The sequence below is a fragment of the Apteryx rowi genome, unplaced genomic scaffold, assembly GCF_003343035.1.
Source record: "Apteryx rowi isolate R43461 unplaced genomic scaffold, aptRow1 scaffold_980, whole genome shotgun sequence".
NCBI lineage: Eukaryota > Metazoa > Chordata > Aves > Apterygiformes > Apterygidae > Apteryx > Apteryx rowi.
In genome coordinates this window covers 75256-102464 of record NW_020451294.1, presented here as the reverse complement: position 1 = coordinate 102464, position 27209 = coordinate 75256, and the positions used below count along the sequence as shown (strand labels likewise).

Sequence of the window (27209 nt, the reverse complement as noted above, 5' to 3'; positions counted from 1 at the left end):
CATGGTGTGACCCCCCATTAAAATGTACATCCAAAACTGCAACAGACTGCAACTGCTACTAGCCCGGGGTCTGTCAAAGGAAATGTAAAGAGCTCTCCCTTGGCAACACAGCTTTCTTAGCCTTTCTCCCTTACTAGTATGATTATTACAATTAGACAGAGAAAGTGTAGTTATTATTCTAGTAACATTTTATAGACTGATTTGGCAGTTTTTCTAGCATGGTTTTAGCATGGTTTTGAGAGCATACTAGTAAGGGAAAGAAGGATTTCCACATTGGCCAAAGAAACAGTTGTGGCAAGACTACCTATTTTTAACACAGTTTGTTCCTAGCACTATTTCAGACACAGCATTTTCTCTCCCATCTGTTGACACAGTTGTTTTGTTTCTTTAAAGACACAGTTGTTTGTCTCTTCAAAAAAAACCCCAAACCTTCAATAGTTGCAAAGAAATACATGAGACTAAAACCCAATCAAACAGTGAGCTGGTCAAAAAGTAATGCTGGCAAAGTTATATGAGTGAAATATAAAGCAATTCTTCAGATGTCTCTCGAAAATTACATCACGTTTTGGCCACTGTGGTGTTATAAGTGAGACTGTGGATTTTTAAAATGCAGATCTGATATGCTCAACAACCAACTAAGATGATTTATTGATCTAAGGAGTATAACTGCGAACCTGCCATCAGAGTGACATGTCAATCTGCTCGGGAGTAATGCAGCCACAAAAATCACAGAGCAGGATGCAAACACTTTCTTTAGAAAAATGAAGGAAAATTTAATGATAGCAGCAGGAAGAAAAAACAACCCAAACCCAGTCTGACAAAAATTAAACTGGAAGATATAACAGGACAAAACATTATGCAATCCTGACACTTTGTTTGTTGGGTTGTTTTCTCTAATTTTTGAAGATATAATTTTTTCCCCTCCTTGGTTCACTGGAGGTCACAGTTATGACCTCCCAGGCAATCTGAAAACCTCATCTTCTCTCAAAGGCATTTTAGGCAACTTGAGAATTGATAGGAAATAAGACTGAAGCATGGTTGAGGTGGGACCTCTGCAGATCAGTAGAGCAACATTAGTTCTTGTAGGACAGCCTATTTGCTGGGAAAGTTGCAATACGGAAGTCTGATATATTAAATGCCAGCACTCCAATACAGGGCAGACTCATATTCGTATTGGGTTTTAATTTCTTTTTACATCAGGAGGTGCCTAGGGATCTGAAGAGGTGACAGAGATATAAATCATGCATGACAAACTGGGGCAGAAGACAAGAGTGTATCTAGAACAGAATGGCTTTGCTGGTACAGCTGTCCTAGCAAACTGTACTGATAGCGTGTCCCCTGCACAGGCATCATTCATAGCAGCAAAATCACATTATTTGCTGGCACAGCTTTTTCCTGGGGTCCTTCTTCCTTCATCCAGTAACTGAAAAAAATTACCTCAGTAAACACAGAGGCTTGTCACAATAAGTGTGTCGACAGGAGGAGCTTCTGTGTCAGTCAGGGATCAAGTCAGGGGTCAAACTTCTTTACAACTTTAGCCAAGATAGCTATGAGCAAAAATCTGTACTGCAGCCATGGTCGTCCTTTGACTGGAGTGAATTGTCCTATTTAAAGACTCCAATACTGCCCTCTGCCACCAAGTGGAATCTTGCACTCTCATTTGCTTTTGCAAAAATGTGGAGATCTCACCATGTGTGCCCTATAAAGGAAAGGTTACAGTATTTCCACAATAAAAAGAACTCTCTAGCACTAAGCCTAAGACTGACTCAAGCTGCTTCTCAACCAACATTTTGGAAGAGAAAACCTGGATGGGCCCTGCTGGCTTCCTCTCCCCCTCTCAGCCCTGCCCACTGCAGAGAGGCAAAGCCCACACTGAGTGCACATTCCCTGGAGCCAAGAGAAAGTGGAAGCATATGGCAGAGCTGGAGCCATTGCCTTCTGCAGGCACAGCCTTCTCTAGACAGAAAAGAGCAGGCCAGTCTGAGTGCCTCTGTTCCCATCTGTGCTGTGTACAGTACATAGGAATAATTATATCAAATCAAGTGCCTGGGATTAGGCAGACGGTTTTAAAAAACAAAACCAAATTCACTAAGATGATGAAAAACTCAGCTGATTTAAGATGTATTTTAAAGGGATTATCATGTGGATCTGCTCGCAGGAACTGTGAAAAGATATTTTCTGGGTGTGCTAATGGTATGTCCTACTGTTCACAATCACCCAAGTGATTTAAGATTTTAACACTGTCTATGATTTTCAAAAGAGAACGGACAGTGACTTTAACATGCCCTTGAGGAAATTCAGATCAGTGAGGAATCTGGCAGTAGATTCATACGTGGCTTGCAGCCTGGTAGAAGGGCTTACTTGCCTTTGGTTTGACAAGGTCTAGGGCTACAGTCCTTGGCCACCCAGTATTATCTAATTTCTTTACAAGGCATGCAATACATATTTCTGGAAGGTTGGACCTAATCCAGGCTACTATGGTTTCCATGGACAGGAAGCTTGAAGGTTTGGGATTAAAACAGGAGGAGGCTGAAAAGAAAATTGAGGACCTGGAAATAACTGATGGGCCTGACGCAATCATCACCACGAACACTGCAGTTCTGAAAAATGTAATCAACAGCCTGGAGAATAATCTCAGATAAAAGGTTAGGTTTCAGAGGACAGTGGGAAGCTCCTGCAAGTATAGTTATGAAGCAGGTTCTGGTATGCTTTTGCATATGAATTTCAACCAGTTGTCTACTGCATAATGCAGGAAAACACACAATACAAGCCTGTAGCAGTGCTGTCTGATCTACCCCAGCATGCCTCATTTGAAGGAAAACTGTTGCTGACTAAGATCTATCACACAAGTCCCCTTCTTCCTCTAGCTGGGAAAGCTGAAGGCACTCCTGTCACCAGTTGCTCCTCGCTGGCTGGAGGCTCACATTTCCTAGCTCAATATGAGGGCTCCAATGACCTTCAACAGCCACTGAAGCCAACCCAGCTGGCTTTGCCTACAGTAAGAAATAGAGCACTTGCACAACTCCTTCCACTAGTAGAGTGGTGGAGTAGTAATTTCCAGCTAGAAAGCAATAATGATCCATAGACAGCAGTGTCATCTTCAACCTTTGCAGCCCTTTGCAAAGGGAACAGCTGTCTACCACCTGACAGCTCCAGCAGGGATGAAGAGTTATAGAAAAGGTAAGACAGAAAATTTCAGTTTCTATGTCACTTCAGCACTATCTGAAGAAATAAGCTTACCAGGAATCCTACTGAAGTTAAGAGCCCTAAATAACAATTTGCAGTATGTTGCAGTACTTGGCATAAGACACATCACTTCACTGACACTTCAGGGCTGACACATAGGTTTTAGCCTGAATTTTCAGAACTTGTGAATATTGCTGTGGCCAAAGTGCCACCCTGATATCCTTCTGTAATAGCCAAGACAACAGGACCAGAATAAAATTGAACCTAAACAGTTGTGTACTAAAAGGATCCTTCTCTAACTACATTTATTCACTATCCTGAGAAATGTCACTACAAAGCAGTATATTTTAAAGAAGAAAATTATTGACCTTTGAAACATAAATGGCAACACAAGCGAGCAGAGCCTCCTCTCAATTCATGCACATCTGTGTGCAAGTCAGATGCCAGCTCACACTGATACCCTATCACTAAATGACAGAAAGAGGCCTTACAGCTACTTTAAAGGAAGAGCCTGCCAAGGATTAGCTAAACCTGAATTCTGAGGCTGTTTCCTATTAAAGTGGAGTATCTTCAAGCCCTGGTTGCCCCAGTAATTAGACAAATAGGCTGGTTTTAAGCTGTCTTTGCTCTCTCTGCTGTGTTCAGCAGAGCTTTAATGCTGCTTCAGGTAAAAGACTAAAGACTGAAAGGTGGCAGTTTGATCAAGATTTGTCCCCTTAAACCTTGAGATTTGATTCTACATTAGGGCTTCTGCTTAAAAATTAATAAAAAACAGTAAAGTGGTAAGAGGCCACACTGACAGTAGAAAGTCCAACTGAGGAAAAACTGCCCTAGGAGAGGAGCCAAGAAAGAGCATGGGACCTAAAAACACTTTCATATAACACAGTCAACATGCTAGACAGCAAAAATGTTTCTGCCAGGAAAACATAATGTCACTGCTAAGAAACATAAGGAATCAAGTTAAAGGCTTCTCACCAGGAAAAAAAGGCACAACAAACAACAGTGGTCATTCAGAAACTCAGACACAATTAAAGAATGAGAAAGAAGAAAACTTAGAGAAAAGAGAACAAAAAAACCCCTACAAAATTCTACATCTCCAAAGAGGTATTCAGATTCCCACTTCAGTGTTTCCAGAGATGAATATCACAGATTCTAATTCAAGAAGTTAGAAGAGATGTATTAAAATTCAGTCAATTATATGCCAAACTGTTATCATGCTGTTCCAGAACCTTTGTGACCAGCAGAAACTGCTTAAATGATAAAAGAGCAAGTATTCCAAGAAAACAAACTATTATTCTATCAAGACAACAACAAGGAGCACTGGACTAAACTCATAAAAAGGAAACATACAAGAGTTGGGAGCAGGGTCAGTGAGGTGGACTGGAAACTGGCTGAACTGCCAGGCTCAGAAGGTTGTGACCAGTGGCACAAAGTCCATCTCGAGGCCAATCACTAGTGGTTTCCTCCACAGGTTGATACTGGGGCCAGTACATCTTCCTTAATGAAGATTAATGGAGATTAACATCTTCATTGATGAAGACTGACATCTTCATTAAAGACCTGGATGATGGGACCAAATGCACAATTAGCAAGTTCGCAAATGATACAAAACTGGGAGGAGTGGCTGGTACACTAGATGGTTGCGCTGCCATTCAGAGGGACTTTGACAGGCTGAAGAAATGGGCAGAGAGGAACCTCATGAAGTTCAAAAAAGGAAAGTGCAAAGTCCATCACCTGGGGAAGAATAGCCCCCATGCACCAGTACAGTCTGGGGGCCCACCAGCTGGAGAGCAGTTTGGCAGAGAAGGGCTGGGGGATCCTAGTGGACAACAAGTTGACCATGAGTTAGCAATGAGCCCTTGTGACAAAAAAGGCCAGTGGTATCCTGGTCTGCATTAGGCAGAGTGCTGGCAGGAGGTTGAGGGAGGTGATCCTTCCCCTCTGCTCAGCCCTGGTGAGACCACATCTGAAGTGCTGTGTCCAGTCCTGGGCTCCCCAGTACAAGAAAGTCATGGACCTAATGGAGCAAGTCCAGCGAAGAGTCACAAAGATGATTAAGGGACTGGAGCATCTCTCATACGAGGAGAGGCTGAGAGAGCTGGGACTCTTCAACCTGGAGAAGAGAAGGCTCAGGGGGTTCTTATCAATGTTTAAAAATATATGACGGGATGGTATAAAGAAGACAGAGCCAGACTCTTCTCAGTGGTGCCCAGTGACAGGACAAGAGGCAACGGGCACAAACTGAAACACAGGAAATTACATCTGAGCATAAGAAAAAACTTCTCCACTGTGAGGGTGACTGAGCACTGGAACATGTGCCCAGAGAGGTTGTGCCATCTCCATCCTTAGAGATATTCAAAACCTGACTGGATATGGTCCTAGGCAATCTGCTCTAGGCGACCCTGCTTGAGCAGGGGGGCCGGACTAGACAATCTCCAGAGGTCCCTTCCAACCTCAACCATTCTGTGATTCTGTGAAGACTACCTCACAGGAGACACGCAGAATTAACAGACCTCAGGAAAAGGCTACAGGCAGGCACACTATGTTTAATCTAACAAGCCTGCCCTTAGGATGTGGTAAAACTTCTCACTTCTCACTGCTTTTCTAAGCATCGCATCTTAACAAAAATTACAAAGTAAATTACTTTGAAACTGCATTTAAAGAAGATAAATAAATGCAGTCAGAATTATCTGGGTTGGGACTACTCCTTTTTTTTTGTTCTGACAAATCAAAGAAATCCTTAACTTAAACAGCAGATCTATGTTTCTGAACCTATATCCTAATGTTTTTCAGATCATTTCATTATTACTAGTCCTGGCAAAAAGCAATGAAGTCCCCAGTAGGTTTGCAGATCATTACAGCAACATTATTATAAAGCTTGATCCAAACATTGTAAAAGTCAACGGAACCTAGATTGAGCCCAAAGAGAAAAGACTTTTCCTGTTATAGGTGGTTTGCAATACACTAAGCTTCTTTTATAAAAGTGAATCTTTCCTCACCCTCCAATTTTAATTACTTAACAATAGAGCTTGCTTTTGTACAATAACTTGTCATGAAAGAAATCATAACCTGGAATAAACATGTCTTCTTTGCCTTGGGACATTAAAAATTCCACTGACTCCAATAACAGCTGAATAAGACCATCACACTGTTACATAAAAGGATACACATACATATATATGCACACAAAGCATAAACATGCATTGCCTTACTGATCTGCAGGTTCTCTAAACAATTCCCTGAGAACTAGCTCTATGACTAATGTTTGTAGAGAGAGAGCTGTACTGTAGTTCATACGGTCACGGGGACACAGAGTGTTTCTCACTTCCTGTAAAATATAAGCCACTAAAGTTTTATACATTTCCCCAAAAAACAAAATGCTTTAAGAATAGCCAAAATATTTATAAGATATTTCAATTTTAATGCAGATTATGAGAGATTATTCAGAAGCACTGTTGAGTTTATGAAATAATTATTTGCCATTTTCTATCTGCTATAACACAGAAAGTTAAATTGATAGTATTTCTAATTTATATGCTCTTGTTTTACTTAGTGCAGGTGGCTTTTTTGTCAATAGGACTGTAATAATTCACATACTATCTGGAAGAATGAGTCAATCTGACAAGAGTTGCACCTGAAAAGAACTGAATTCAGAGAAACATTTGGGTTGGAAGCAAGCTCTAAATGGGTCATCCTAAATCATCTATAATAGATGCATATCTAATCTAGCTGTGACTAACTCCACACCCTCCCATAGCAGTTTGCTCCACTGACCTAAATGTTGTGTAGTAGTAACCCCTTTCCAATATTGAACAGTTTAGCACAACATTCCCTACTGCAGCTTAACTGCAGTATTTTCCCCCCACTCTTCTCTTCAATAAAATGTGAAAATACCTTGCCCTGTTCCAACCAGCTCTTTCGCATGTATATGCACAGTTACAGCTTTGAGTTACTCTTTCTCCGGACTAAGCCTACCTGGAATTCTTGTCTCAAGTATTCTTTTATCTTGTCTTTGGACTTTTCCATCTCACCAAAGAGCCATGTGAATTGAGGTTACCCTTTGGCTCTTGTTTTCGTGGGTTGAAGAGGATTTGAAATGTTTACACCAACTCTTGGTGGAATTTATTTAAGGGGCTTGAAGTTACAAATATGTCATTACACATCTCCCTGCTTTACAGTGGCATCTGTTCTTTCAGATTTAATACTGTTCTCCCAAGACACTCCTTGAGAAAATTACACATACAAAATCAATACACATACTAATGAGACACCTGGAATTTAATATTGCTCTTCTTCAGGATGTACTCTTGTAATTCCAGGGAACTTCACCCCAGCTTGAATAAGGAGTTTTACCTCCTTACATAAATGTATGTCTGCAATGCAGTCACCATCTAGATTAGGTATTGCTAGAAGTGAAGCCACATCAGCACCAAGATTATCTGAGCAATTTCATAAATTCTCTGAAGGTCGTAGAGTCCACACTAAGTTCCAGGATGCCTCAGCTACATCACTAGCAGGACTGATGTTATCTACTTGAAAAGCTACTTCTGAGAGGGCTAATTGGGCTGCAATCATGGCAGGGGCACTGATATAAACATATCTTGATTTTTAAATAACACCCTTTGCCTCATACATATTAATGACTAGGACACCCCTGTGAGGCTGACAAATGTTATGCTCCTCGCACAAATGAGGGAGAGAGGCACAGAGAAAATTAGTGGCCTGCTCAAACTTCCCGAAAGAATCTTTGACTAGGCCGTCTGAAATACACAGTGTATTACACAAGGCTTGTGCTACAAAATACCGATCTGTTAAAACTCTGCCAAGGTGCAACACAGACCTCTGTCAGGCTCCCTTGCTCTGAGTGATTTCTGAGCAACCCATAAATACAGATTCCAGTGTTCAAGATCTCCATCCATGACAGAGCACCTGCTGCAGTTTGAATACATGAAGATTAGCAAATATTTCAATGGGAATGGGTTAAAAAACATTATATTCATTCAGTGCATTTAAGTAGAATTTGGGACTTTATTTGCCTGTAACATAAAACAGATCCATTTTAACAATGAACATGTATGCCTAAACAAAGTGATAAAGAAGGGGCTCTCATATGAGAAATTTTTTTTGCTCTGTTTTGACAAAGAAATTGGCAGAGGGTATCCACATGGTTCACTCCACAGTTGCATCTACAACATAATACTCATCCGATGTTTTCAGAATCAATAAGAGGAAGATTTGGGTTTTCTTGTTTCTTTGCTGTTTCAACAAACAGCTAGCAAAGGACACTGCTGCTGGGGCTGCCTCTGCCTGTTGCCAGCATAAGAAGCTGAAAACATGCTTAACAACACCATGGCATGAGCAATTTCTATATTAAAGAGATAGCTGTAAAGATTGATATAAACAGACAAGCGTTAAGTCTCCAATACACAGCTCAGAAGACCAGCTTAATGACCATAAAATGAATTATATAACCCAACTTGTATTATGTTATCTGAGACCTTGGTTAGGCCAAAATTATTTTTATATACATATATATTTTTTTCCAGACAACTGACAAGTTGCATCCCTTATATAATGCTGCTCTGGTGCTAACCTGAAGCAGTGATGGTAACAGTTTTGGTAGCTATAGGGTTATTATGAGTGCTGAGAACAACAGCTGTCAATAATATGATTTGCTCCATTTCAGGTAAAAAGTTATCTTTGCTATAAAGGGAATCCCAATTACATCTTTTGAAACAGTAGCAAAACTACTGATTTTATTGGATTAAGAGTCCAAATCACAGGTCTCTCTCCAGCAAGGCATTTAGGACAATGTTTAAGCAAATGAGTAGAACAAAGAGACAGTTTGCTTCAAACTAAACTGGTGCTTACACCACTGCTGAACCCTGCATCCCTGAACAAAACAACACAAGTAATTAACAATACACAATACTGCAGTGCGCATGGCCGAATAGATTCAACCTATATGCAGTAAATTTTCTTGATTTTTCAGTCTATTTTTTCTTTTCTTTTTTCCTTTTGTTGTCAGTTCAGTACAGCCTATTAAAGACTGTGAGAAGAAACAGCCTTCAGCAGGGATTTACATTCCAATCACACAATCTCAAATTCATCGAGAAAAAGAGCTATTCAACTGGTTCTACAATTTTCAAATAACTTAGGCCCAGCTTTCAAATGTTGCATTAGGTTGTAATTCTGTGTTGTCAGTGAATTCCTGTTTAATATAGTCAAAGGTAAACTGATATCTGTGCAACTAGGTTCCAAATATGTACAACTGATATGACAATATAAGTAGATATAATCTTTAACACCTCATCTTTTTATATGGAAGGCTTTCTGGCAGTCTTCCTTTTAAAGACCTCTAATCTAAAGATCTGTTAAAGGTCTCATCTCCAGTGAACTGGTTTAAAACCTAACTGGTCTTCATCCTGGTTTATTACAGTTGTTTGTGTACTGGCCACATCTGAATAGCCAGCTACCAGCAGTGTCCTGCTCAGTGCAGGTTGAGGGATCGCGGGTGATGCTGGGCTCTCTGCAGTGCTCCCAGGAGCAGCCCAGATGCTCGCTCGCGCTCTCTCCCCGCAAAGCCAGCGGGCTGCTTCGGCTCAGCCCAGAGCTGCGGGGTCACCCCCTGCTACACAAGAGAGAAGTTTTCACATCTAAGATCCACACGTGAAGACCACCAAGGAGAAAAAGAAATCCACAGGAACAGCATAGAAAGCAAATATGCACTCTGAAAAGATTTTGCTTTCGATGCGTTATAAGTTTCTAGTTTTTTTTTTTAACAAACCAGTAAAAGAAGAAATTCTAAATTTAAGGCTTCTGCTCCATCCTCTTCATCAGATACAGCAAAATACAAACAAACCACGATAAGATTGCCCTGTTTCGCAAGCTCATTAATATAACATACTTTCATCTCTTATGTTACAACATACAACTCAACGTCCTGTAAAACCTCCTCTTGACCTCATTTTTGGTGCAAGTCAGAAGCTTGCACCCATCCAGCTTGTAAGAATCAGACCCTTGTACTCACTGATTTTTACTGTATGACACTGGTTTAACTGGAGGTGCAAGTAAGGATGCAAAGAGCGAGCAAACATCTTTGTAACCACAGTGCCCCTACGCATCGCCTCCAAGCTCCCAGGTGCCCTCCTTTTCCCCTGCCTCCCAGAGCCTCYTCTTTTTGGCTGCCCCTGCCTCTGCTCAGCCCCCTCTTCGCTGTCCCCAAGCACTTTTTCCAGGGCAGCAATGTGAGTCAGGCACGCGTTCCACCCCGCTCCTGGCACGCCGAGAAATCACGACCAAGGCAGTCTGCTCCTTTACAATCCACCCCAAATTATAAATCTAAATGTATCTTCCAATTCTACTCACATATTTATAGGCCCCTGCACAGGGACATATTATTCTTTTAAAAATATTACAGGAAAATGCTGCAAGTGATCGTCATTAAAAAAAATCCATCATAATTTCATTAAAAATTAACAAAAAGAAAGCATTAGTGTTGTATTACTAACTAGGGGGGGTGTCTCATATTATTAAATTGAGAAGGGCAGCAATGGAAAGCCTTTTTAGATTGGTGTTTTCATTCTTTCCTCTTCTGCTTGGTTCAAAAGCCCTGCATAATTAATACTGTAGTACTTAATAAATGCTTATGAACCTACTACCTCTCTGCTCTTTCCGTTTAATTAGGTGATTGACTTCAGACATACTATAAATTATAATGACAATTTAATTACTTTTTTAATGTGCACACTTAAAAGATTTATAAACAGGAATAGAATAGTACAGAACACTGAAAACTAAAAAAAACCTGTGAAATGAAGCGCAGCACAAAGTAATCCGATCTAAAGTATCTTTCTAGTATCTGAGCACCTATAATGATTGAGACATGGTATTTACAATGTCTAGTACAATCACACAAAATTCTGTATTTCTCATCTGAACATGACTATACACTCCTTTTAATTTTTTCTTCTAGCACTCATGAAATCACTAGGTTTCAACCTAGAAATGGTTCCAAGAAAAAGTCAGGCAAATGGACTTCAGTATATCTTCACATGTTTGTAAAAATGAAAGGTGCCTTCCCTTCTTTTCATTAAATCATAAGACTTAGTCATCATAAGACATAAGTCAATGTTAGAATTTGCAGGGGGGAAATCTTCTGCAATATTCCAGTTGGTGCAGACAAATTGTCAAAGACCACAGATTTCATAAACTCATGCACAGACTTTTCCTGATTCAGAGACAGAAATGTGTGTGTGAAAATATCTCATACCATCAGCACCACATACTGCAACAATCAAATCTAGTTTTTCTGATATTGTTGTTATGTTATCTAGGACTCAATTCCCCTGTCACTTACATGAATGTAAATTAGAACTAAATCCACAAAGCTAATAGGATTACATTCATATAAATATATAGCAAATGAAATAAGAATCAGACCCTGTTCTTCACTTCAAACCAGTACTTAGAAAAGTAGAAATGATTTTAAATTATTCAAAATATTAAGAGAAGTTCATTTTTAGTTTATCATTTCTACTTTTCTAAGTAATTTCTAAGTAAATAATTTAAAATATTAAGAGAAGAGTTAACCTATCTAAAAGTCCAGATATTTCCAATGCCCAGTTGGTCACTGAAAACAAAGAAAAACATCAATATTTCCTGCAAGTTACCTGTCACCAACATAAAAAAGATGACAGCATTTGTTTTAAATCACACTGTATGTTATATTGGTGAAACTTTCTCACATAAAAAAGTCATTAAAATTTGGACTAGAGGAGACACTTTCCCATCTGGGAGCTGAATCTGGTTTGGTGTGACTATTCCTGTCTGTTAATTCAGCAGTATAAAGTATAACTGTACATTCTTGGCATACTTACTGGAGTTGCTGAAATCTCTATAACCAGAACTGCTTTAAGAAGAAGAATTAAAAAAAAGAAAAAAAAAAGACTGGGCAACTCACCGTGTGCTGGAAAAATGATGGGTAAATCAGTGTTTTAAGCACCTTCTATAAACAGCACTAAATGGTCAAAAGGGAAATAAATTTAAATATACAACCAAGGCATTGGGTTATAATTGTCTCTGGTTTTCTTTTTTAATACAGAAAAAAAAAATCCCCAAACGCTTGTCTCATTCATACTCAGTGAAACTGAGTATAAAGCTGAGTAGAAGGAAGTTGATCCCCACAGTTTCCTAGCGTGTCCGTCCACCTCGGCTGGCACAGCTGAGGGCCAGGAAAGGTATCTGTAAAAGAGAAACTGCCCCCCTGAATGATGCAGTGAATCACAAGAAGCCGCTTTGTCTGCAGTTTCCGTTTTCAGAGCAGTTGCACAAGGCTGAAACAATGGACCTGCTCTTGAGCTACCGTTTCATCTAACCTCACGTACCGCTGATGATTGATGATGGGTCAAGAGGGCACTAGACTTTGGGTGCACAACCCTTAAATACTTTATCAAAGATGGCAAAAGGCCATGTACTACAATAACACAGCAAATACTTCCTTTTACTGTAGAGCAGACAAATTCCTTCCTCCCTGCTGCCTACATTTGAAGCTTGTGGTTCACGACTCTGAGCATGTGTAAGTCCTATATTCACAAAATATTCACTGCATTTTATTCCTGAGGCCGGCTGATTGTAAACATTCTCACAGAAATGAAAACTCATCCTTATCTGTGCTGAAATCATAGCAGTCGTAAATATGTAATTCTAGGGATTAATCATTTTTAAAGACAGTAAAAGAATACAAATTTCACTTCTTTTTTTAAATTTGAAACTATATAGTAAGAATTGATAAATTTTTTAAAAATATGTATAGCTGATCAAAACTTTTCACACTGAAGGGTTTCTTGAAAAAAAAATCACCGATTTGACAGAATGGAAAAGTTCCACAAAAACATAAATTTTGTCCACAGTTTAAATAAAAAATCATAAAAATAATAGGCTTCATGTGATAAAACAAGATACTTCAATACTAACATTTTAACAGTTGGGTTGTACTACCCAATGACTTATAATATAATGAGACCTAAGAGACGTGTTGAAATACTTTGACACCATCAAAATATCTTTATGTAAATGAAGCAACATTTAAAATGTTCTGAAACATGTCTTATTGTACGAGAATTTTCAAGATTTTCTTTCAATTTAGAAAAAAAACAAAGTATTTCAGAACCTTCTGCAGCTTAAATATTCTTCCAATGAGCACTTGTTTTCTTTTCCTCTCTAACTCATTCTCTGTATGTTTATCTACCTAAATACCTATAAAAACTGATCTAACTGCTCTGAGCTTAACAATACAACTTAATGCTCTCACAGGACAGAAAACTGAGGCCCCATACTTTTTTTTTCTAAAGGCACAGAAAACCAGAAAGACTCTCCAGAGAAATCTCCAAATTAGCTGTGACAATTTCAGCTCTCCTTACCAGCTGATGAGCGTTTCAGCAATACAAGTAAACCATTTAGCTGCTCACCCACGTGGCTGTAAAAGCTGAAATAATGAAAACCACACCTATAATAATGGAATCATTGGTTAATAACGGCTAATACTAGAGCTTAACTTTCCACTTGTGGAGATTTTACCAGTTTGGAAACACAGAGGGCAGCAGTAAAAGCTATAAATGAAAGAGACTGGTCAATTTGTGGGAGACAAGTTTAAATACTGGTTTTATTTACTTTTGACAAAGTACTTCTAGAGACAATTGGATCATCCATCACTCAGTAAATACGCTGAGCAGGAGCTTATTTTCTCTTCTGTGTAGGCCCTGCATGAACGGCTGTGGTATCAGAGAGCCTTTGGGCACTGCAGTAGGGAGCATCGCTAACACCAGCCATGTGTCCCTTGCTCTGCCCTCTCCTCTGGGTGCAGAAGGGTGTGCCGTGAAATGTCATGTTTAGGCTGTATCCGAAGCAGAAAGTGATGAGATTTGAGATGGTCTTTGACTCCTGAGCCAAATTCTCTCGACAGCATAGGACCAGCTGCCCCAAGATAATTTTGCCTTCTACTACAAGCTTCCTCTACCTGTACAAGAGTCTCTTCAAATCAAAGGGGTGAAGCTATTGACTTGGGTTTTCTGATAGTGCAGTACACACAGTAAGGCAAATAGCTATGCTGTTACACCACTGAATTGTAGCAGTATGGAAAACATGCACCTTTTGTGCATCACCCTTCTGGGTGCTCTAAGACAGAACAAATGGGTGGTTTCCCTCCCAAAGACCTCACAGCACATTACACTACAGCAATGGATCCACATAATTTCAATCAACGATGTATTAAAAATTTCATCATAGATTGGTGAAACCAGAACTTAAATGCTTTAAAACTGAGCAAAATAAATGGTGCTTATATTTGGAAGATGGAGATCTCAGGGTGAAGGTATCTCAACTTTTTCATAGCTGTATCTAACAGATTACAAGCAGGCTTGTCAATCCACATCTCCAATTCAACAAAGTGTCAATTCCAGATAAAAAAAAAAAAAAAGATGATATTACTAATTGATACTATTAATGTGTCTAATGTCATAATGTGTCTACTAAAAAGTTTCTTAAGTAGTAAAAACTTTTGCACAGGTTTTATTACCCAGAAATCAAATCTGCAAACAGGTAACTTGCCCTATGAGTACTTTCATTCCCTTTCAAGAGTATGAAGGTAACACTAGAATTAAACGGTGTCATATTTTTAATGCATTTTCCATATGAACTGAGAGATGCTTGAGGAGCCACGGTAATGTCATAGAGAAAAACATTTTGAATATAATGTTTCTGCTACACCCACCTTCAGCTCGTGGCCCAGCACTCTGTTCCCTTCTATTCACACAGGTAAGCAGAAGCTGACAGCCGGGGGAGCCATATGGAACTACAGTCCATTTCCTCTATGTATTTGTGAATAGACACAAAATAGATAAATGCTGGCATGCATAAATTCATGTTTTATCGATATATGCCGGTGCCTACTGCCAGAGTAATTTATTCGAAATGGCTTTTAAAGGCAAACACCAGTGTAAAGAAAAAGCAAAATCCTCAAAGAAACAAACTACAATTCTGACTTATTCCTTGCCATAGCAAATCCAGGATGACGATGGGGTGAAGCAGAAGGCAGAAGCCCACTGGCTTTATCTCACAAAGCCAAAAGGTAAAACATTGTAAATAATGGAAGAGTCTAAGAGCCAGTGTCTCCAGCTCACTGCTGAAAACAAGCCCCCTGGAAGTGGGGCCTCAGAGCAGGGGTCAGCGAGAAACCCGGAGCGCTGAAATGCAGCGGTGCCACCACTGACTTACTCTCGCACAGGGAAAGCACAGCCTCATATACGGAGCTCAGTTTTTGCATGCAGTAGCTTGTAATGACAGAGGCTATCAAAATGACAAGGATTACAAGCTACAAGTTACAAAATTACAAGTTTTGCTACTTGCAGTTGATGTACCTACAAATGTTCAGTTTCACTTCTCACAGTTATTCAAATTATCCAGCCCTCATGGGTCTGCAAACATGAGTTACAAGTCTCACTCAGAAAAGGATTTAATAAAAGACTGCTGCTGCATCTGACCGTGACGAAATGCTAAAATAAAAAAGTAATGAAACACACTAAACATTTCTGAACCCCGTATTATATCTGGCCTGGATCCAGTGGACGTGTTTGACTTCCATTGACTCCCCTATCACAGATGATTATCTCCCAAAAATGTGATCTATAAAACTGCACAATAAGAAAGGGAGGGCCGCAGAGAAAAAGTCTCTATGAGACTCACTTATTCCATTAGTCAGAAGCTGAAAATTAAAAGAACCACTTCAAACGATAACTGAATGCAAAAATTCATCACTTGCTTCAATAGGAGGGCAAAAGAACATATTTATAAGTATTGATCAGTTAGAATATGTACTGTGGTAGAATATTTCTGGATTCTGTTCACAGCTCTTAAATAGCTCTGTGCATGAGCTTGGGCAAATGGTTTGCATTTTCTATGGTTTTGCAAAATAACAGTAATACTCACCTCACCGAATAGAGGCTTCATCAATGTTTCTAACTCACTCTGAGCTTCTTAAGTAGACAGTCCTGCAAAAGTGCAGAGTATCGTTATTTAGATTTGATATCCTTTATAATTTTTTTAATCCTTTCTACTTCTTGGTGGTCACCACTTAGGGCCAATTGCGGATCCAAAATCAGTGTGTCTACCTGGAAGCTAGTCTCAAGCTCCTGCCCTTGCACACACATACATATATATTCATACATATTCCAAAACACAAACCACAAGTCTATGAATAGGCCAGCAGAAAATAAGTGCAGAAAGCCAAGCAACGCACATCTAAATTTGAATCCAGAACAAACAAAAAAGTGGGTATTTTTAAGGACCTCATCTGTTCCCAGCCATCCAGTCTCAGTGCAACATGTAGCAAACAGCTTTCGGAGGCACTGTGGTATCTTCTGAATCACTGCCATTACCCGAGAAAACCCCAGGAAGTGGTTTGAATGAGAAACTGGACCAGTCTTGTGTAGGTATCAGCTGATGTCACAACACACACAACACAAACCGGCAGCAACACGGACATTGTGAAACCAGGGATAACCTTCTCTCATCTCCAGCAGTTTGGGAAATCATTTCTAACCCAGCGACTACAGAGCTTCGGAACAAGTCAAATGGTTAATTATTCACTGCGCACTTAGCAATTAATCTGTGTTTCAGGCCAAATCCTTGCATGCCCATAATAACATGAAGACCTCCAGTGAGGGAAACAACAGCATGAGCCTTTGGATCTACTTCTGTAAAGCAATTCATTTTTCCATAAACAGTTACTATTAAGCAAGGACAAAGCAACAAACCAGGCAGCCATCTGTGTAAACCAATTTAGAAGGACGGTGATCTCATAAAATTTTTCAAACTAACGCTCTTCGTTTAACTTGTGCCACCCCGTCCTGCCCCAGTAAATTCTGGGTTCTAGCCGGCCCTTCGGATAACGCAGTGTTTCCACTTTAGGGCAAGATGGGACTTTAAAGCCACAGTGATTTCAAACCTGTGAAAAGAATGTGTCAATGAAAATACCTCAGCATATATGGAAGCAGGACGCTCTACCCAGCAGCCCACACACCACGGAGGGTGTTACCGCAAAGGTCTTCGCTGCAGTCGCCAGCTGATCTTATGAGGTCAAGTGAGAACAAAGATTCAGGCCACTGCCTATAAGTAATTTCTACCAAAGTGCTTTCTTCCCTACGAGCCAGAGAGAAGCCAGGGACGGCACGGTTTGCAACCGTACTATAAAGGAAAAAAGCCCTGATATCCCTGAAGTTCCCAAGTCCACACATAGCACAGCTATTCTACACACACCCAAAACAGCAGAAAACCTCATCCACAGAGCCTGCTGCCTCCTTAGATTTGAATCTAATGAAGCTTGAGGCAAAACATATTAAAAAAAAAAAAATTAAAACACCTGCAAACAGGTGCAAGCTATAAACACTCAAGGCCATATCTTGCATCCCATTACTTGCAGAACTGCCATTTACTCCAATTATTGAAGTCACTGAGAATGCTACATAAAAACTAAGATCAAAGTATAGCCATAAAGACGTTAATAATACAAAGACACTTACAAAACAACAAAAGGGAATATATAAACTAGCTTGCATGACACGTGGAATACAAACATTTCAGCAGAAAAGTAACTAAAAATTGTATATTCTCTTTCCACTTCCAAGTATCAGAACAACACAACAGCGTATTAACCATATTTAAGTGATAGGAGGAAGGGTTCGCTTCTCGGTTATATAAAGATGACATTTCTAATTCGTGTAGTGCAAAGACACGGTAAAAATTACCTCCCACAGTACCAAGGCTTGTTACATTGGTTCCTTTTCTCTTCAGTGTGCACTTTCAAATACCCATTGCTTTACTGTTCCCCTTCCTAAATGCTGATATTTGTGTGCCTGATAGCTGTGTGTGTTTGCTTTAAAATAATAACTGTGAGGAGAAGGTAAGTTGCCCTTTCGACTCACTGTGTAATTGTACAAGTGTTTGTGCAGTAATAACCCATCATACACATAAAGTGACATTTCTCTAATTGGCATCTGCTGAATGTAATGGCTGTCCTTGCAAACACAGTGGCTTTTTTATTGGCAACCTCTGTAATTATCTCACTGTTGTTAACATGGAATCTCCTTTCTATCATTAGAGAAGAACAAACCGCTCCTCACCATAGCCACAGTAATATTCTATATTTCATATTATATGTCAATGAATACATTTAAGGATTAGCGTTAAAAGACAGAGTAGTATTAACAGCTTCCTTGGGAATTTGTTACAGAAAAGGGAACAACTCTGACCTTTGAGTCAATGTTTCAGTGCCTTTTTGATATGCTTCAGAACAAAATTTCAAGCTGTATCTCATTTCAGTTTGTCACATTTGGTTGTGTGTAAAACCGAGGAAAGAAATTTGAGAGAACCAGGGATGGTGGGGCTTTCCTTTGACTTCAGTTTTGCTATGTCAATTGATGTTGACATGTGCAGTGTCTTTCTTTTTTTTTTCTTTTCTTTTTCTCTTTGCTTGGTCACTATTTTGAGGGCCACAAAGGCATCAGGTTCCTACCCAGCCATATCCAACAGCTCTGCAATTTGCTGCCACATTACATAAAAACTCAAAAATGGCTTTGAAAACATTTAAATCTGCACTATCTTGGCAAGTAGTTAAAAGCAAATGCTACTTAACAACGCAGTGCCCACATTTTCTGACCAGACACGGAGATTTTGTGCCTAATCTAGTGACAGGTTGAAGGGAATGCACAATACTTTATAACACACCTCTGACTTTCCATTCCTACTACATAAGCATCTTACTATCAGCTTTTATAGGGAGGGAAAATGGAAAAGGAAATTCCTGGAAGAGATTACAATTGTCAGACAAGCTTTTGATATCTTTTAAACAGCTGAAGCATTAATTTTTTGGTGGCACTGTCAAAAGTCTATGAGGGCTTCCTGGCTGCAGTGGAAAAAAAAGTACATTTAGTTCAACTACAAGATGTACTTTTTAAGAAATCCATATTAAAGCAGACTCATTATTCATTTTGCGGTTAATACATGTTTTTGACTTGCAATTTCAATAATATTTTTTGTTAGACCTTGCATTCTCAAGAAAGAACCACAACTTAAAGCTAACACTTTAATAAACTCTTGTTTATATTACAGTCAGACCAGAACAAACAAAATAAAGTTACAAATGACATTTTTATAGGACATCAAGAAAAAGATTCATGTGTCTGAATATTTTAGTTACAATATGATAGGCATGATTATTATTTCCTGTACGCCAAATCTGTAGCTTTAAAGAAGTGGAAAAAGGCTACTCTGGGAATAGTGCATGGATATCAATCAGGCCTCTGAAGAGTAGATAGATATAAATACCACACAATTTTAATGCAAAAGTCCCATTAAGTACTATGGGAATTTTACACTGCAACAATGGCAAGATTTGGCCATGCATAGGGAAACTTTTGAAAAATCTGCTTGGATTCTTTAAAATACTACCATGTTGCATTTCCATAAAGGTATCACTTCATAGTGAAAAGTTCCAAAAATTTTCAGGGAGTAGACAGAGGGTTTGCAATGGGACAGGCAAGAAAATGACCTTTTTAAAAAACGATCATAAAGCAAAAAGAAAATAGCCAAAGTCTATTAGATTATCTCATGCCCAAATAAGAAAAATCTATGTAGCATACTTTAGTGTTTTCTCGAGGTCACTTTTGAGTTACTCAAAATCATCAGCTCTTCTGGTTTCCCTCAGGAGATCAGACCTTTACCACGTTTTTTTTTCCTGGTATTTAAGCTAATATTCCTTTTGCTCATTTCTACCTTTTTATTCTGTCGTAACTCTTTGAGACTGCTGTTCCCTTTTGGGTGATCATGGCTTTGAAGCTTTGAGTACTGTGATATCTAATTTAATAGCAATCAAGGTAGAAAAGGCTAAATTAAACAGAGCAACAGATCTTCTGATTTAGGGACAGTCTTGTTCCCTCTGTAGTCAGTGGCAAATTTCCAGCAGAATCAGAATTGAGCTCTTGGTCAGGACTCAAGGGTATGAATAAACACCAATGTACTAATTGAAGGAAAGGCTGTATTTTATCAGAACGTGGCCTGAGCTTTACAGAGGATGGTGATCTCCTCAGAAATCTACCCCAATGATTCCTATTTTCTCTACTTAACGTGATGCTCTGTAATTTCGTTACACTAAGAAAATCTGGTAACTATCACTTCTCCTTGCACATTAGTCAAAGAGGGATTAAGGAGTTTTGTGTCTCCTAGTTGTCATAACTCCATCTCTTTACAGACTTCCACTTTAGGATTTCTGGCTGGCATTTGTATATGGCAATGGAAGTCTTGGGGGGAAGGTGTTTCATACTGAAGGCTGATATCCTATCTACCCACAAAGGAATAGCAGATGTCAGGACCTCATGGACTGATTTTGTATCACCTCTGTTCCTGAACAGTCACAAGCAGCATGCAGGGCAATCCCTTTTCAGAAACCTACATTCCCTTCACTTAATAAAAGTATAAGTAAGTGTTTACGGAGAGTCAGTCCTGGAGCAGCCATGATGACATAATTTTGTGGAAATAAAATGACTACCTAGTAAGCCGAGGTATTTTATTTTTTAAAGTAGTTGCTATTTTTTTTAAATTAGTCACTAATTAGCATGGTAGCAAATAGTAATTGTATTTGAGAAAAAGAAAGGCCAGACAAGTTGCTGAAAAATCCTCATTGCTAATGGTCAGTTTGCAAAGGGACAAAGTTATGACATGAAACTACAGGTACTCAGCAAACTCATGAGAGTTCTTCAACCAGTGGTTTGTATTGTGGCTCACACTACTAGTGATTCACAAAACCTTCATGATACCGGTCTTTGTGTAGCACTGTACTGTCAGATATCCTGACATTATCAAACCTTCTGTGCAAGACTCCTGGGGATGTCAGGGTGTGGCATTTCTTTCTCACCTCTTTTACACCTTGTTTCCAAGCCAATCTGATCTCCTTGCAAAGGGCCAGGATCTGTCTCTAGAAGATTTCAACCTGGATTGGAGGAAACCCTCTTCTCTCACTATCTCCTTGGCATTCTCTTAACCTGGAATAACCCTGTCTCTTACCCACTCCTATCTCAGGATTCACATACTGCTTTGATCTGAAAATAGGAGTCTTGTAGGAACTGCTTATGGCTGTTACCAGATGGACAGAGATTCTGTTCTGAATCACTGGCAGTATACAACTTGTTGAGCTATTTGAGGTCCTACATGAAAAATGCTCACTTTGTGGCACTAAAGAGAAATACTGCCAAGACAAAAATCCCTGAAGGAATTACTGTGCTACATGTATACAGGAAACAAAACAGAAGAAGAAGAGAAGATGTAGCCATAGTTTATAGGAGCTGCTGCCAGACTATGGACATAAAGGAGGTACCTTTCAATCTAAGTCACAGAATCCAGACTTAACTTGCACTATTTTCATTCTTTCTTCTTCCCCATGTTCATACTAATGGACAGATTCCTTTCAAACTAATTCTATTCCAGGACAACATTTACATAACTACTAAATTACTGATAGCCTGGTCCTAGATCTCAGACAGTCTTACTGTCTCACACTGTGACCTCTCACAAGAAGAAGCACTGAGCAGACGAGCAAAGGTTTCAGGACCAAGTCCATCATGCACATGGCACACAGGTATACTGCATTTGGAGCGTTACCTGAGTCCATTCATTCACACTGTTGTGCACACCAAATCATAAAAAGCAACAAAAGGATGGAATATTCATTTATCTTACCAACTGGATTCAAAAAATGAAAATACCACAAAAATAAAATAGCAAATAATTCCTTTTTTCACTTTTCCAACTTTTCTCTATGCTGTATTTTCATTATACTATTTCACTGTATTGCTTTTCTTCCTTTTTGCTTATTACTCTGTTTATTATAAACATCAATAATGTTTATGAGTAACTCTTTATTTTTCCCTGTGGCAAAATAATGTCTAAATGAGGTAACAGCTAACCCATATTTCCTCCGTGATACCCGAAAAATCAAGCAACAAAACCCAAAACAAATCAAGCAAGCTATCCAAGCCCCTCCTCAAAGAAGCTGATCAAAACTGGAGTTTCCTGGTATCAAGGAATTGGCTCAGTGATTTCAATGGGGCTTTAGGCAAACACAAAGATCATCTCAACAGATCAAGTATTTATGACTGTAATAAGATGATTTTGAATTAAGACAATCAAAAGATATTGTGTTTCTTGAACTGCTGAAATCACTACTTTGCCACATATTTCAGGATACTTTTACAATGCATGGCTCATTGTACCAACATATCTCTACCTGAGTTAATGTTTTTGTCAATGACCGCACAGCACTGCCTGCTCCGTACAGTCTCTCTTCATGCAGAATAGTGGTGTCAGAAGGGAGAGTGATGGCAAAGGTGGGCTTTGTATTACCTTTGCTGTTCTTCTCATCCTGGGGTACCTGTTCATTCTCGGGAGTATTTAAGCACAGAGAGTATTTTGTTGAAACAATACAAAACTATAAAAATACTGATTGATTGTCAGTGCAGTATGACTATCAAAAAACATCAGACGCTACAGCAATTGGACGCAGCATGTAGTCATAGATTTAAGAAATAGGAGAGATATGAAATGTTTTAATCTTTAACTTCAGCTAACACATTCAAAAAATTTCAGATTGAAGCCCCTGATATTACCGTGTGAGATTCAGTTTCATTTTCCTCTCCAAAGTATGGTAATTACAACCCCATGCCCACTGGGAACTAGTCGCGCACTGAAGCACCAACACATTTTGGTGGGGGAGGGAGAGGTTTGCCTATGGACTTATTACAAGGTACAGCAGGGGATATTTTGACTTCGACTGAAATCTGCAGTACTCTTTCCTCAGGACAGTTCAGTATTTAAACAACTGAGACGAAATATCTGGCTAGCTACTGTCCAAGGTGACCAAGAAGATTTTAAAGGTGTCTACTGAACAGACAGAGACTCTTCTGGAAAAAACAAGGCTTTTGCCACCGAGGTTGTCATCCCTCAATTAAAGCTGTGCAAGCAGAATTTCGTGCCTGCACTTAGTCACTTAAGTCAACAGGGCGTTGGCATAGGGACATGGGCAGCCACCTGGTATGAGCTCACCCCAGGATGAGGACCTCAGTCACTGCTTGTCCCCTAAGTGACACCTTTGTCACAATACACCAGGAGTTACCTACACACACTGCCACATGTCAGCTTGGACTTCATCCCTTAGCCTTGCCCTGTGCTAAGCATCAGAAACAGGCAATTTGCTAATACTTCTTCCTAGCAAACTGCAACCCTTTCTGAAATATTCTCAAGGCCTATACAGTCTACCTGGAACACTGGTGGTGCTGAGCTTTTGCATGAACACTGTAAACTAAAGGTACCCTAAAATATTATCACTACCCTAATATACAATCCCCCTGAAAAAGGGGAAAAAGACAATACTGAGGTCAATATTAGCCCAAAGATATTAATGTGTAGCTGGCCATGATGATTCCTAGAAAGCTGTGGCAAACAGCATGTATAACAACGTCAAGCAATTATCAAGCTTTACATTTTCTAAGCACAGTACCCCAGGAGAATTCAGTGAATTTCACTGCAAATGACTCAAGACTCATCAAGCTTTTTGTGCTTAACCTTTTACAGATTTTGAATTATATAATCAGCTTGTCACGAATCACAAAGTCTTATTGAAGTGACTGTAAAAAAATTACATAGAAACAAAGAAAGAGTATACTCGTAAATCACAGTGCAATGAAAACCTTTTCATTCCCTGCTTTCCCTTGATCTTCCAAGCATCTTTTCAAATGACACTTCTCTTCTTACTATTTGTGCTGAATGCAATTCTTAACCAATACTCAATTAGTTAGAGAGGAGGTCAGGAAACCTGATTCAGACTCAGTGCTTATGTTGTATCAAGCATCTGTCTGCAAGGGATGGAAAGGTACACATAACCTATATCCTACAAAGTGAGGGCATCCATACTACAACAGCACATGCATTGCTATTGAAAGCAGCTTTATAAAAGCACTGTGTCAAAAAATAAAGACTTCAGTTAACTAACTCATACAGGAAGTCTGGTTTCATTCATTAATTAAGACCTTTGGGCTAGTACATTTGGAGAAGGAGATACACCGAGAAGTGAAAATGAAGCTCATATTTTTCCTCTGAAAGTTTTCAAGTCTCAACATTCTGTACAAAAACCACTTTGTTTTCACCTGAGTGAAAAACAATAGTAGGCATTAAGACCAGTGTGAGACTTTGAAACCACAGACTATGCAGAGAGGGCCACCTGCCAGTAGGAAGAAGTGATGAAGAAGAATTTTGATCCAGCTGCTGCTATCCTCCCCCAGCCAAACAATGTCGTGTGATAAACAGCATTAAGGACTTCTTTTAATCAACAAGCTGCAAAGTTCTAATCCAACCCCTTCCAGATTCTTTATATCCACACTCACCCTGACATCCATGTCTTTCATTTTTATTCCCTGGTTGCCAGGAGAAGGACTTGAGAGACTTCTGAGCTAGAGTTCATAAAGAGCTGATCTTGTATTTTCTATCACAGCTGTATCAAAGGGAGTGAGCCCGGAAGAGACAGGAAAAACAGAAGAAAAAGAAGAAATGAAAAAGTGCCTCACAATTGGGCTGACGCAAGCTGCTAAATTCATCACAGATAACACTCACGAAAATCTCATACTTGTGGTGCAACCTCATTTCACATGTCAGATTTGGGCAGAAAGGCAGAGTGGAAGGAGAAAAAGGGGATAATTTATTATCTATCTGCATTCCTTATTTGCATAATATGCAGTACTTAACTTCAGGAAATGAACTATGACCACATGCTCAGTGGGTCAGTGTGGCAGGTGCAACTTAACCTTAAAACCACATAGCCTACTGCACCTTTGGATTTAACCCAGATAGCATCTGGATTAAACACTCCAATAAATCTGCTCTCTGCTCATGGATAGCAACAAAAAGGGTTAAAAAACCAACCGTGCTGCAAGCTGAAATTCCACAGCACTTCCCTTGAAATAGCTGCAAACTGCACGTATCCCTGGAATAAAACAAGACTGACAGACTGCCATAAAGATTAGCTAATTAAATACATTTAAATGACACCGCTACAGTCAGACACGTATCACTCGAGAGCTACGAGGAGTTAGTCAGAGCATCATGCTCGGCAGTCCTCCAGCGTGGCCACTTTCCTTGCGCTGGGGGAAGCGTACCTTTCTGCTACGCAGCAGGGCTGGATTTACTGCCTCCCAGACAAGGAACCCCCTCTCCTTCCTCCCAGCCTCGGCCCCCGGTGAATAATAGCTCGGTACTACCTGCATTTATCAGCACAGCAATCCCGTATCTTCAGTCATTCAAAGAATTTAACAGCCTGGAAATTCCTGTTGTCCATTATTTGAGGTCACGGATAAAAGCTAAACAGCAGCCGCGACTCCCATCAATCATAAGTCACTCACTGGTAGAATGTATGGTAGGAGACCTACTGATGTAAGCTAGTCACCAGAGAAAATACCCACTGATGACGCATATCCAGGCACAAAAATAGTTACAGGGCCCCCAAAGGGATTATTCAACAGCCTACATTTAGATATTCTTACAAGAGACCTGCAGTCAATTTGCTGCTATTAGATGGCTGGGGAATGCTGGAGTTTAAGTTTCCTCAGCAGACGTAACCACAAATAGCTGGTTTAAATAAGCTACTGCAATTACAAGCTGTTTTGTAAATTTTAACACTGCATTATAGGGATTAAGCCTAAACAGAACCACCGGCTATAAAATGCTGTATAGCCTTTGCTTTTACTGTTTACCAGTTCTTCCAGCATATTTACCAATTCATTCAGCATATTAGCCAGCAATGAAGGAAATAATTTAAAATTAATTCAGAAATACTCAAATAAAACCTCTTGTGCTACCCAAAAGCAAGATTTCTATTAAATAAAAATATCCATACATGTGAAGTAGGGCACAGTTTTTTCGTTGACACTTCAACACTGTTTGAATCATCATATTTGTAAAATATCTTGGCTTAATTTTTACCCCTCCTTGGTACTTGCCTCTCTTCTACTCAAAACCAGCTGTGTAATTAATCTTTCTCACATAAATTAAAAACCTTATAAAGGCAAATTATTTACTACATGCAGAACTACATACCTGCTTTGAGCAGGGGAATAGAATGACCCCCACAGATCCCTTCTAACCTAAATTGTTCTACAGTTCTAAGTAATTGGATTTTTTTAGCATTAATACCTAGCTAAAAATGCTCTAAATTAATGAATCAACTGATAATCCCACAATAATCCTGCCCCTTTGATAGTTTCAGGACCCTTCATACTCCCCAAACTTACTAGGATATAACTGACCTACTAAAACTGTTGACAGCAAAACATTGACTACACATTTTTGGCAATATTAACAACTTTATTTTTTTATTTAAGTGATTTTAACACCTAGGCCCCATTTTCAGAAGTCATTTTGATGCTTAGGAGTCTAAAAGCTAATGACTTTCTATTGCAGACTTAGAATCTAAGTACAGTAAAATACTTATACCAGTCTGATGCTTACTTCACTGACATACTTTTGAAAAGCATTGCTTAGCCAAACAAACACTCAAGTTTTTATAACTTTTACCCTGTAAAGCAGGAGAAAGAAATGTCCCAGGCTACTAACTCCTACCTCACTTTCTTCATCTATGATAAGATTACTAAAAATAAGACTGCAAATTCTTTTTAGCACAGCTGTTTCACAAAGCCCGCACGTTTCTCTCCTGTGCATACATATGCTGGCAGTCCACATGGCCTAATTTAACAGCCCTAAGAAGAAATATTCATTGGTGCCCTCTAGCTGATTATCCCAACCAATTTGCTGCAGAAGCAAACGGTCTCTCCTTCTTTCTCCTCCTATCATTCCTGTGCCTTTCATTGGTGCCCACTCAATGCAACATCCGGGAATAAAGCAATTCACTTCCTACAGAAAACGTGGGAGGC

The 27209-nt window shown here is 39.4% G+C and overlaps 1 protein-coding gene across 8 annotated transcripts in view; it reads right to left on the bottom strand.

Annotated features, from left to right (window-relative positions):
- HIVEP2 (human immunodeficiency virus type I enhancer binding protein 2) overlaps positions 1–27209 on the bottom strand; it is a 149732-nt gene that overhangs the window by 64695 nt on the left and 57828 nt on the right. For 6 of the 8 annotated variants that reach the window (XR_003251805.1, XM_026055093.1, XM_026055094.1 and 3 more), the window contains one exon: positions 16171–16232. The exons of 1 other annotated variant lie outside the window; for it this stretch is intronic. The gene's annotated coding sequence lies outside the window, so the exon portion shown is untranslated. Of the gene's footprint in view, positions 1–14956; positions 15054–16170; positions 16233–27209 lie in introns of all 8 variants that reach the window. One more of the 8 variants, XM_026055092.1, reaches the window with a different exon arrangement.